Source organism: Adiantum capillus-veneris, chromosome 11, assembly GCF_014529385.1.
Source record: "Adiantum capillus-veneris isolate H3 chromosome 11, ASM1452938v2, whole genome shotgun sequence".
In the NCBI taxonomy this organism is placed as follows: domain Eukaryota; kingdom Viridiplantae; phylum Streptophyta; class Polypodiopsida; order Polypodiales; family Pteridaceae; genus Adiantum; species Adiantum capillus-veneris.
Window position 1 is genome coordinate 95,792,292 of NC_140941.1, and position 11,793 is coordinate 95,804,084.

The 11,793-nt window shown below is 40.8% G+C and overlaps 1 pseudogene; it reads left to right on the forward strand.

Annotated features, from left to right (window-relative positions):
* Window positions 1-10,598: 10,598 nt before the first annotated feature.
* Window positions 10,599-11,231, forward strand: LOC147447687 (tropinone reductase homolog At5g06060 pseudogene; annotated as a pseudogene).
* The last annotated feature ends 562 nt before the right edge of the window (window positions 11,232-11,793 follow it).

Genomic DNA, 11,793 nt, shown 5'->3' on the forward strand with positions numbered 1-11,793 from the left:
AACACTTCCCCCCTCCGCATCCATGTCGTCCTTGACATGATGGGTCTTTGTCTTTGTTGGGTTGTCAGGCTGATCTCCTGCTCAATGGAAGCTTGGTGGCTTTAACAACTTTAGATATGACTCATATCTTATGTTTTCAATGCTCATCATTGGGCCAAAAATCCTGCTACCATAAGTGAAGAATCTTGTGTAAAATGCTTCTTCAAAAGCATGCATGTGGTAGCTTGTCAAAAAAATTAGCCTTTGATAAAACATATGTAACACCTCCAGGGATGGCTGCTTTGATAGATCATAGATCATTTTGGTGGGAGTGTTGCCTGTTGATAGTAGACTTGAGTCCGTGGCTTTGGACGACGCGAACACTTTGAGGCAGTCACAAGGGTCTTGCAGATTTTTTTGATTATCACACACATCAAGTCAGGGGAGCCAGTGAAAATCTTAGTGGTGCCTTTTACAATTTTTACCATATAAGAGACACTTATTCTCTCTCCCTCCTTGGGTGGTGGCATTAATGCGTAATCTAGCCAGGTAGGATGCTACTTCAAAAGCCTAGTGTGGTTTGCCCAAGAGCATACTTGAGGTAATGGACAAAACAAAGTGTCATTCCTTATGTTTTTGGGGACTTCCACCAAGTACTTCAGAAATCCGAGATACTTGAGTAGCCATCCTTTTCTCCATTTTCGCTAGGAGTCCACAATCTTCTTTGTAGCTTCTGGGTTTTGACATCCCCTTCCTACACTAGCTCTATTCCTTCAACTTCAATTCTTTCCTTTATTGTAAAGGACTTGGTACTTTAAGAGAGGGTAAAGGAGTGATGGTTGCATCCACTCTTCCCTAAGCACATCTATGGCTAGCCCAGTTAACTTAACAAGACAAATTTTTAGCATAGAAACTCCCTGTTTGGCATTTCAATCTCTGAAATGGATTTTTGCATTTGGGGATGACTTTTCATGATGAATCCTCTTGAGCTCAATCACCCAAGCTTGTAGATGTAGTAGGGCACCCTCCATGGCTTTGGTGTAGCCTTTGGCCTTATGGATACCATGTTTGGCAATTTGTCACTCAAATTGCATCTTTTTGTGAGGAGATGGTCGGTGATGATTTTCTTTGATGTTTGACCATATGTTTTGGTTGTTGATGGTATGTCGATGATGCACATGAAGTTTGGTGGCAAACAAATGCATCGTTTGACCGTGAGAGCCAAATGATGCTTTGCGTGTCCAAAGCCAAACTTGATGTTTTAGTCTAATCTTGGTAGTTTGATCATGGAGGCAATTACATGGGCTTCTAAACACCCCCGAGGAGCACCTACTCATGAAATTTGGTGCCAATCTAACAACTCGTTCCAGATTGACTTCTGCAGGCCCCCAGAATTTAGGGTTTTTCTATCTGACCTAAACCAGCATAGGAGGTCAGAGACGTGTTCAACTAGCCTAGGGTCAACCCCCTATCAAGTCTTGTAGCTATCAGGTTAGTGGTTGTTGAGTTACAAAGCCGTTTTGGTCTCTTCCCCGCGATGCCGCGTTGCCATTTCCATAGGTTTTTTGTGATGACGTAAGCATATAACAAGGAGAGTACATGGTAATGAGCCTACCTATCATGTCTGGCACCGATCGCTGGGTCTCGTATGTGATGTACAAGGTCGTAGAAGGTCCACGCGCTCTAGGTCTCTCAAGCTCTCTCTCACAGTGAATAGCGAAAATGAGGTAGTAAGTGGGGCCCAAAATATCTTATATCAGGGTTCCTCGGGCCACTTGCGACAAAATTTGGCATGTATTTCTATCTCGTCCGTGAAATGCACTTTAGACTCAAAAATTTCTCCATTTGGACTCCGTTTGTCCCATTTTTGGAAAACTTGTCATTTCGTCCAAAAACTAGTCGGATTGGGCTTTCACAACTTTTTTCATACCACACCCAGACTTCACCATATGTTCCCCTTGACTTATTAATCACTCTTGTATTTTTATTTTGTCATTTTGTCTCCATCTCACTTGTTTTTCTCCAGATAATTAACCAAAAAAAAAACTAAAGTAGCCCAAAAAGACCAATAAATCAAAAAAAAAACACAATAAACCACTATTTATACTCATTCCTAATATTTTTTGCTAGATTTCTCCATTTTTCTCATTTTTATGCATAAGAATTGCTATTTTTACATATATACACACGCCTAGAGGCTCATTTCTGGCGTTTGTCCTCATATCTCTATATAATCACATTAGATAAGGGTATGTATACTTGGGTTTATCAAAAAAAATTGCAATCAAGTGCAAAAAAACCCAAAAACATAAAAACATAGTATTTTCCAAGTTTGTCGGGTTTGCATTGAGAATGCCTCCCCCCCTCCTAGTGGGAGTCCTCCCGGACAACGGTGTATCACCCTAGGATATGTGTTGTGCATAGGTTATCAAGTTGTGTTAATGCAAGCCATGTAATGCAGCCCTATATGCATACTCAATGAATGCATGGAAAAATTTATTATTGTGCAAGAGGTGGGTATAAGAAATGTGCTTATTGGCATTCGATGTTGAGGTTTCTTGTTAAGTCAGTACCAATAGGAGAGTGGTGAAATAATAATCGTTCCAACTGTGCCGCTTGTTGTTTGATTGACAATGCTTGCTTTGGTACTTCTGGTTCGTGTTGCCTCTTGTGGTGGCATGCTTGGTTGAGGCCAATATTTGCATATGGAGTTTGTATTGGCTTTTCTTTAATTACCCAAATTTAACTTTGGTCTTTTTGAGCTTGTCATAATTGCTTGGGTACCCAAATCTGCTTTGCAATTTTTCTTTGGACAGATGTCTTTGTAATGGAAATGGCCTATGGACTTTGAGAATAGCATAATTAAGAGAATTAGAGTGAGCATTTTCATGAGACTACTTTGAGAACATAGAGGGTGAGCTTAATTAGCGGCAGCAACATATTTAATTAACTTGTCATGAACAATACTTTTGCAAGAGAGAAAATGAGAGAACACGACAAGAGTTGAGGACCATATTTATGTGGATCCAGTCCCCCCTCCAATAGGCTTTTGTATTATAGATTCTCCCATCAATAGAGACTAGAATTGCACATATCCTAAGCTAATTGTCCTTTCCTCTCTTATACATTTGATTTTCAATTAGTGCAAAATCTCGAACCTCTATTTCTATGGCCCTTTGTTGTGATCTAGAGGTGTTTCTAGAAAACTTTCTCGTTGTCAGGTAGTCAATTATGTACTAGCTCCATATTGGTGCAAATGTTACCTAGAATAGTGTAGCATGTTCTACCGATGGTTTAGACTTACAGGTTGCACAGTTAGTAATGTACTCCTGAACATCAATGCACATATTCGGCCAATAAAGTCCTAATTTTTGCAAGCAATGGTATGTTTTCTTTTGCAAACAATGGAATGCTAAGTCCTGAATATGTGCTTCCAACATATAACAATTGTACTCTTCTAGACTTATATATAATTGTAAAATGTTATCTGATCCTAAATGGTACAAACATCTACCAAGTAATTAAAAATACCTTGCTTGTCGAACCGTTCGTCTTTTACTTTCCTGGCCCATTTTATCGAACTCACCTCCATAGGATAGTAAATTGACTATCTTCTGAGACCATTTTGGGATCATTTCAACATTGAAAAGATAAGCGTCAGGGATTTCATCGTCTATCCCTTCTCGAGCTTCTCTGTTTGGAAATATGGAAAGGTGATCTTCTCATAGATGCATCTTCCCCTTTTTAACCACCACTATAAAATCAAACTCTAGCAATATAATAAACCTCTGTACAATTCTTTCTGTATTGCAGGGTTTGTTTATGAGGTATAAGAGGGCTTTTTGATTGGTGAAAAACACAAATTTCTTTGAAAGGAGATGATTCCAAAATTTCTTAATTTCTTAACAGCATATATCATCCCTAGCCCCTCTCTCTCCATGGTTGTGTAGTTCTTCTCAACACTATTAAGCTACCTGCTTGCATAGCAAACTGTGAAATCCATGTTTCCTTCTCCTGGTTGGGCCAAGATGCATCCAATGGAAAATGTTGAAGCATCAATATGAACATAAAAGATCTTATCCCAATCTAGTGCTTTCAATATTGGAGTGGATATGAGTGCTTTCTTAAATTTTTCCAAGGATTCCTCACACTCATTCGTCCACATAAAGGCTATTATAAGTCTGTACAGGAGTCGCGCAATGACTTCATACATGTGTATAAACCTCATATAGTATCCACGGTGTCCCATAAAGCATTGTATATGCTTTGTGTCGTTTGGCCAAGGCATTTCCACAATTACTTTTTATCCTGTCTAAATTGGTAGATATGTCATTCTCCACGACAATATATCCCAGGATTTGGGTGAAGACAGGTCCTATTCAAGTTCGACACTTCTCGAATACTTTTTTGAGTCTCTCTGTATGTTCATCTTTCAAGAGAGAGTGCACAAATATTATATTAGGTAAAGTGGGAAAATCCCAATTCCCAGGTTCAACAACTTTCAACATATCATGTATAAGGTAATGAGATTTTTGTCAAAGATGTCAATTTGCTTAGGGTCCACTTAGATTACACATTGAGAACAAAATTGGACATCAAGACCATTAAGAAACTAGTACATTTTATCCATTATCATTGTGTATGCTCTATTTTCCTACCTATGACTTATCTCAATGTGAAGAGCTTGGTTTCAAGGCCCACCACTTGTCCAAGACAAGTTCAAAGTGAGTAACTAAAAATTTTATTCAAGGTCCACCACTTGTCAAGCTAGGACCCATTGAGAAATATAGCCCAATTTTCTATGACATTCAAGCAAGGTCCACCACTAATCTACGACTTCCTCATTTGAGGCATGAAGCATACGTAAAACACGTAGCGTATGCTTGGTTGCTACATAGGAGTGTTAGTTTCATGGTGCACTCATCCAATCTAACCTTCATTGACCTATGGAGGAATGCAAAGCCCACCACTTTTCCAAGCTAGGTTCCCTTGACTTATGTTGATGAATGCAAAGTCCACTTCTTATTCAAGTTACACTCAAAGTGATTATCATTGACTATTTTTAAGTGGTTCTCTATTGCAACAAATGAGATTTGGTTTGAAGATCAAGCAATTAGGTTCAAAATACACATAATGAAATATTTTCCACCTACAAGAAAATATATTATAATAAGTTATTTCATAATTAATAGGAGAAGGTAATTTTCAAGAAGAATCTAATTAGAACTAAACCTTCATGAAGACATGCATGCATATATTTAATTCTAGGACAACTCAAGAGTACATGCAGTTAGATTCCATAGTTTTCCTTTCATAGCTTTTTTATTTTCTAAACCTCTTTTACATGAAGGATGTAGTGATAGAATGCTTGAAGAAAATATTTGTATCCATAAAAGAGATCTCTCTCACACATCAAAAGTCCATGAATTCTCCATTCTACACTTGCAAGTTTTATTTTGACATCAAAACATCAGTTTCTCTTAGTTACAAACAGATAAAACCTTGAGGTGGACTAACATAAAATTTCTCAAGAAACAAAAATTAATTATTGTTTACTAAATGATCGAACATAGATCCCAATTGCATAAAAAATAAGTCCCCAAAAAATAGGGTGCACTCTAACAATACACTGGAGTATCCTTACAATAAGATGCACTCTAGTAATACATGAAATTACCCTTAGAGCAAGGTGCACTTTATTAAAGTTTCATCAAATTGACAGATCTTTTCTCCAAGATAAAAGTTATATCATGTAATTATACAAATACTAAAAGATACCCATAACAAAAACGAATGAGATAGCTTGTGGATTATTGTTAATCAATGCTTTTGCATTGACAAGTACACACCAAGGACATAATTTGTCTCTGAATCATAGTATTGATTCACAATTGTGATGTACGTATATCTCTTGCAAACAACCATCCTACCAACCATGGCATCATTGTTTCTTGCAAAAAGCTTTGAAGTTGCCTAGATGTTTGCCTCCACAACTTTGGAAATATAAGATATGTCCCAAGCATGTTCCACATCACCCTGTATGAAGCGTCATTATAAATTAGGGTTTTTTTTTTGCATCAAAATCCTCAAACATCTTCCAAATATGACTCAAATTTTTATGATAAACCATTCTTAATCCTAGCATGATGTTTGAATTTTGGTAATTCTTATTCCTCATAAGCATCTTGAACTTGGTATAATGCTTAGGGAAGCATCTTTGTATGATGTGTTGCACTCTTGTTAAGTTATAGCAACTCCATATCCATAGCTCTAAGTATTCGCTACAAAAATCCAAATAAATCTTTGCATCTGGTTGTACCACATGAAAAACTTTATCTTTATCTTCCACAAGTCACATTTGTTGAGCCCAAGTTGGCATAAAATCTTTATGTTTTAATTCAGTTGTCTTGAGAAGCAATCCCTCTAGATCCAAGATAAGTACTCTTTTGATGTCCTTGTTGATATCGGGGGTTTCTAATCATCGAGCAAAAAAAACCGAGCAAAGATAAATCTGAGCAAATTGATACAAGATCAACAATGGTGAAAGACAAAAATGTGCCATGCACATTACTTTCACCACCACAAATCTAACAGTTAATTGACAAAAAATGAGATTTTAGAACCATTATGAAAATTGAATACTCGAGACACAAGCAAGATCTCTTCATATTCGAAACATATATAATTCAATTCCATGTGGCATACCTCCTCTCAAAAATAGCCCACCAAAAACTTGGCACCTAGATTTCGCAAAAAAGTAACCTTGTAAGCTTACAATACTATCCGAAAACCTCCTAAAGCATAAACAACTCCACTTTTGTAAGCAAGAAAAAACAAGTTCCTAAATAAAGCAAGAATAAGCTCTCTCTCTCTCTCTCTCTCTCTCTCTCTCTCTCTCTCTCTCTCTCTCTCTCTCTCTCTCTCTCTCTCTCTCTCTCTCTCTGCTTCATAGTGCAGCACCCTTGAGTGGTCCTCCCTTTCCTCTTGCCAGCTTAACACTAAAATGGTGGAGGAAATGTGAGCAGTAAGGTGTGGATGCACCTACTGCAACTACATCAATGGCATATGTAGTGGCAATGATGAAGTGATGTGCCCACTGAATACATGATGAGCTCAAGCATACGCAACTGCCTCATGACCATCTCAACGAGATTCTTGAGGTATGATTTTTCTAATGATTTTTACCGGACTTGACTAACAGTTAATCCATGTTGAGATTTTCTAGGAACACAAGAGAAGGGGTCCATTCTATGAGGCTCATGTGAAATAGGTAGATGATTAGTTGATGCTTTGCTTAGTTGTGAAAAAAATGGATTTGTCTCCTTTACTCAAACAGATTTATAGACAATGACATTCTTTAAGGGAAGCTTGCAAGTCCAAATTGGGGCTTGTCTGTACAGACAAGACCATGAAATGGGAGAAATCAACCAAGGAAGCATAGTAGGTTGTTAGCTCTTTTTAAAATGGTGTCATCACATTGAGAGTGTTCCTTTGGAAGTTAATAGTTGTGAAGGAAACTGGATATCTATGCTTGAGAGAGAAAGTGATACAATCATTGTTATAGTGGAAAATCTAAGTAAAACAGAATTCTTTTCATAAAATTTAGCAAGTGCTTGTACACAGCAAGTTAAATTGATTGAGAGGTTAATGATGGCATGCATGAGGTCTTAGACAATATTTTAGGAGGAGACCAAGTTAAAAGGAAAGCGGAAAGGTATTTTGATAAGAGGCAGTAAAAACGTTGTGGCAAGCTCCAGATTACTAGCTACCAAAGGTTCTTGTCTCGCTTAAGTTCCCTGGCAACTTGTGCAACATTGGTTTCTAAGCTACCTCTTAATTATCTGAGACCTTCTGACTGCAAATTTAAGGTTAAAATAAAGCTTGAATAGGTGCCTTGAAGGTGATGAGCGCGTGTAGCGCGTACGGAGTGTGTGCAAGAGAGGGGAAGAAGAGAAATGGGGAAGGGGGAGATGCACAGGCAGCCACTGTGTGGGTTAGTGGAGAGAAGAAAGAGAAGATCAACACTTCCTCTTTCTCTCCCTATATTGAATAGGGGAAATCAAGTGTACAAGGGTGGTTTCCCACGGCCACCTGGCCTACACCCCAACAGAAGGGACCTCCCGAAGGCTGCTTGATTTGATCATTTGATCTTATGCCCTAGTCCCTTTAATCATGAAAAAAAAGCCCTTGCATTTCTCGCCATCACATTGTAGGTGTCGTATTGTCACCCGTTGTCAACACCTCAACATCATGCCATCTCGCCATCGTTTTCCCAAGAGGCAAACAATTGATCTATTTGCCTGTCTGTAGTGCCGCTTTCTCTGCCTGATACACCGCTTTCTTTGCTAGTGGCACCGCATGCTACAACACATCCTAGTTTGCTTGACGTTTTTTAAAGGAAATGATTGAGCTACCCATATGACCCTACCCCTCCCTAGTCTTCTCCCTACCCGTATGACCGTACCCCTCCCTAGTCTTCTTGCAACCATTTTGTTTTAAAGAAATGGCCCGCATGACCCTACCCCTCCCTAGTCTTCTTCCTACCCTCATGACCAAAGTCCCCTCCCTGGTCTGTTGCTGCAACCAGTCCGCGCCGGCGCAGACTGGTTGCAGCAACAGACCACGGAGGGGAAGGGTCATGAGGATAGGGTGGTTTTTTTAATAAAAAGTATTACTTTGGTCTTCAAGGTGGCGGCGACGCCAGTGTTCAAGAAAATGATGCCTCCACTTAGTACAACCCTAGCTTCTCTGTGCACGTAGTATAAATCAAAAACCCATGCCTATCCTCTCCCAATCCATCCTCATCCAGTCCCTTACCCTTGCATGGACCTCGAAGTTGGCTCCCTACGCTTGAGAGTTCGGGCACATGGCCCTTGCTACCCTTCGGGCCTTCTCCTCGAAAGTCAAACGCAACCTGATCAAAGCCCAATGAACACCAAAACTCCAGCCAGCATGCCGTGACTTGGCTGACCAATGAAATGGAGCCCGAAACCTGCCTTGCCACAGGTGCGCAACATAGATGATTTTTAAAAAAAAACAAAAACCTGTTGGAACCATTCCGCGTCGGCGCGGATTGGTTTCGACAGGTTTCACAAGAGCAGCGTCGACGGCCATACTTGACTGGCCAATGAAATGGAGACGGAGACCTGCCTTGCAGCTGCTCATCGTAGATGGTTTTTTTTATTTAAAAAAACCTATTGGAACCATTCCGCGCCGGCGCAGAATGGTTTCGGCAGGTTTCAAAAGAGCAGAGTCGATTGAGAGGCTAGCGAGATAAAAGGGACAGGCTAGCGAGAAGGGACGGGCAGTTGAAGACCTGGCCAATCAGAGGAAGAGTGGGAAGATCTTGCGTGCTGAAGGCGCCAGATGTTGCTGCTTAAATCTTGTTGGGGTGTGTGAGCAGGTCCTGGCCTGGGTTGATACGGATGAGCAGCGACTTGAACTGAAGCGAGGCCCACACTTGACCACGATAGAAGGCCGTGCCAAAAGTTTCCCACCACTAAGCGGGCACAGGCAATGGCGTGGCCACTGGAAGGGTCCAACTAGACTTTCATTGGCATGCTATTGGATTGTTGCATCACCACCATCAGATTTTCGCCTACCAGTGCCATCTTGTGGGTCTCGCGTGCGCCAGGCATGGGGTACTCTCTCACCACTTTTGGCAGCTTGGCTAGTAGCTACTGTCTCTGATCCAAGCCGGCAGCCAGTGGCGGTAGCTACTAATTTAGCTTCTGCATATTCATGAAGATCAGTTAACGCTTCCTCATGCGGCAGCGCAAGGTGCTGCAGTGGCGCATCCATGATCAGCTTAGGACCCATCGGGAGCTGCTCCAGGGCCAAGGCTTGGGAGACATAGTCCTCATGTGCATGAGGATTCTTGCCATAAAGAGAGGACGTTGCAGGATTCATGGAGGTTGATGATCCTAGTGCTAGCTGCGAGCTCATATTGGTAATGATGTGAGTAAAAGATATGAGTGTGGATATTGGATATGCGTAGCTAGCTAGAGAATATAGGTAGGTAGATTTACTGCGATGAGCTCTCCTGAGCCCGGACAACGCTATTTAAGTATGTTGCACAATATCTATTAATTACTTTGTGAGCCCGCCAGATTGCCGTAAAGAGTGATGCTGCTCAGGAATAAGCATAAAGGGTTAACGTCACCATTCACCTTATTAAAGAGCGCGGCCTGTCGATCATGGGACTCTTTTGTTTGCTTTCTCAATGCTTGCTTTATAATTTTCCTTGTGGATCCAGTTGCCAATTCGCTCAGAGGCTGATTTGTTACATCCTATATTGCACCTTGTACCACCTTCTTGATTGCAGGATAAAGCATGGCTCCTCATTCTTCACATTAAAGTGAGATTCCAATCATTAGAGAGAATAGATTGTGCCCAATCAGAGGAAGAGTGGGAAGCTCGAGGAAGATGCTTCATCTCGGGAGCAAGCAGGTGAGCAGAGTCCGAGGGCACCGTGAATGCAACCCTAAGCATTTTGCACCGACTTAAGCTGAGGACAGGGAACCGCCTGTGCCACCCTGAGCTAAAAGCAAAACCGCAGATGGAAAAAAACCCTTCACTGCACTCTTGAGGCCAACGAGTATGGGCTTTTATCATGCGGGATGCCTATAGGCGGCGCAGTTGCAATCTCTATCTCTCCCCCCCCCCCCCCCCCCCTCTCTCTCTCTCTCTTTGTCTCTCTCTCTCGGCCTTATTTTGGTGATGTTTCCTCAGCCTTCAATGGAAAGCTGAATATTCTGGTGAATAATGTGGACATGAATATAAGAAAGCCTACTGTGGAGTACACGGCAGAAGATTTCTCTCTGATCATTTCCATGAATCTCCAGTCATCCTATCAAAATGCTCAGCTGGCCCATCCTCTTCTAAAAGCATCGAGAAAGGGAAATGTTGCTTTTGTTTCATTAGTAGCACCCTGCAGGTGTTGTTGCAATTCGTTTTGGTTGTTTGTACGTTGCAAGTAAAGGTGCTATGAATCAAATTGCAAAGAATCTTGCATGTGAGTGGGCCAAGGATGGAATTCGAGTAACCATTGTGGCTCCCTGGTGCTTAAAGACGAGGGCTTAACAAGGCAAACTATATGCCGAACACCTCTAAGGCGAGCTGGAGAACCAGTCGAAGCTGCCTCAGTTGCAGTGGCATTCTTGTGCCTCCCCACTGCATGATTTTTGAATGGTCAATTTATCACAATCAATGGTGCTATGTCTGTAAATGGCTTCTTCCCTATAGATGATTGAGATCTGTTGAGTATACAGTGTCCATAGAGAGATAGATAGATAGAGAGAGAGACAGAGACAAAGAGAGAGATGTATTATGCTACAATGACAATGTCAATTTCTTAAAATAATTCCACTTTGCAAGTAATGTTTTTAGTTCTTTTTCACCTTTCCACTAGTGATCGACTTTTCGATTTGAGTTGAGTTGGTTCCGCGTTTCCCCATGTTGGTTTTATTGATGTGTATTTAGCTTTGTTCATGAATTCATTGGCAGTGACAAGCACATGGGGCCAGGGAGTCATTTTCTCATTAGAAGGATTTGAACTCATGCACAAGATTGCAATGGTAATTCTCATAAGCAGACCAACCAAACCGCTTCTTGGCTCTTAGCTTCCAAATGTACATATAAGAAAAGGAAACTTCTCAAAGAAATTCAACAAAATGGTGATGGAGCAGAGGCAACACTATTGTGATCACTGCTATCATGCATGGTGAAGGCCACCTTGGAGGAGCTTGTTTTTGTCAAGAGTGAGACAAGGGATTTTCAATCACGTACGCTTGCATCTTGCTAGAGTACTACACC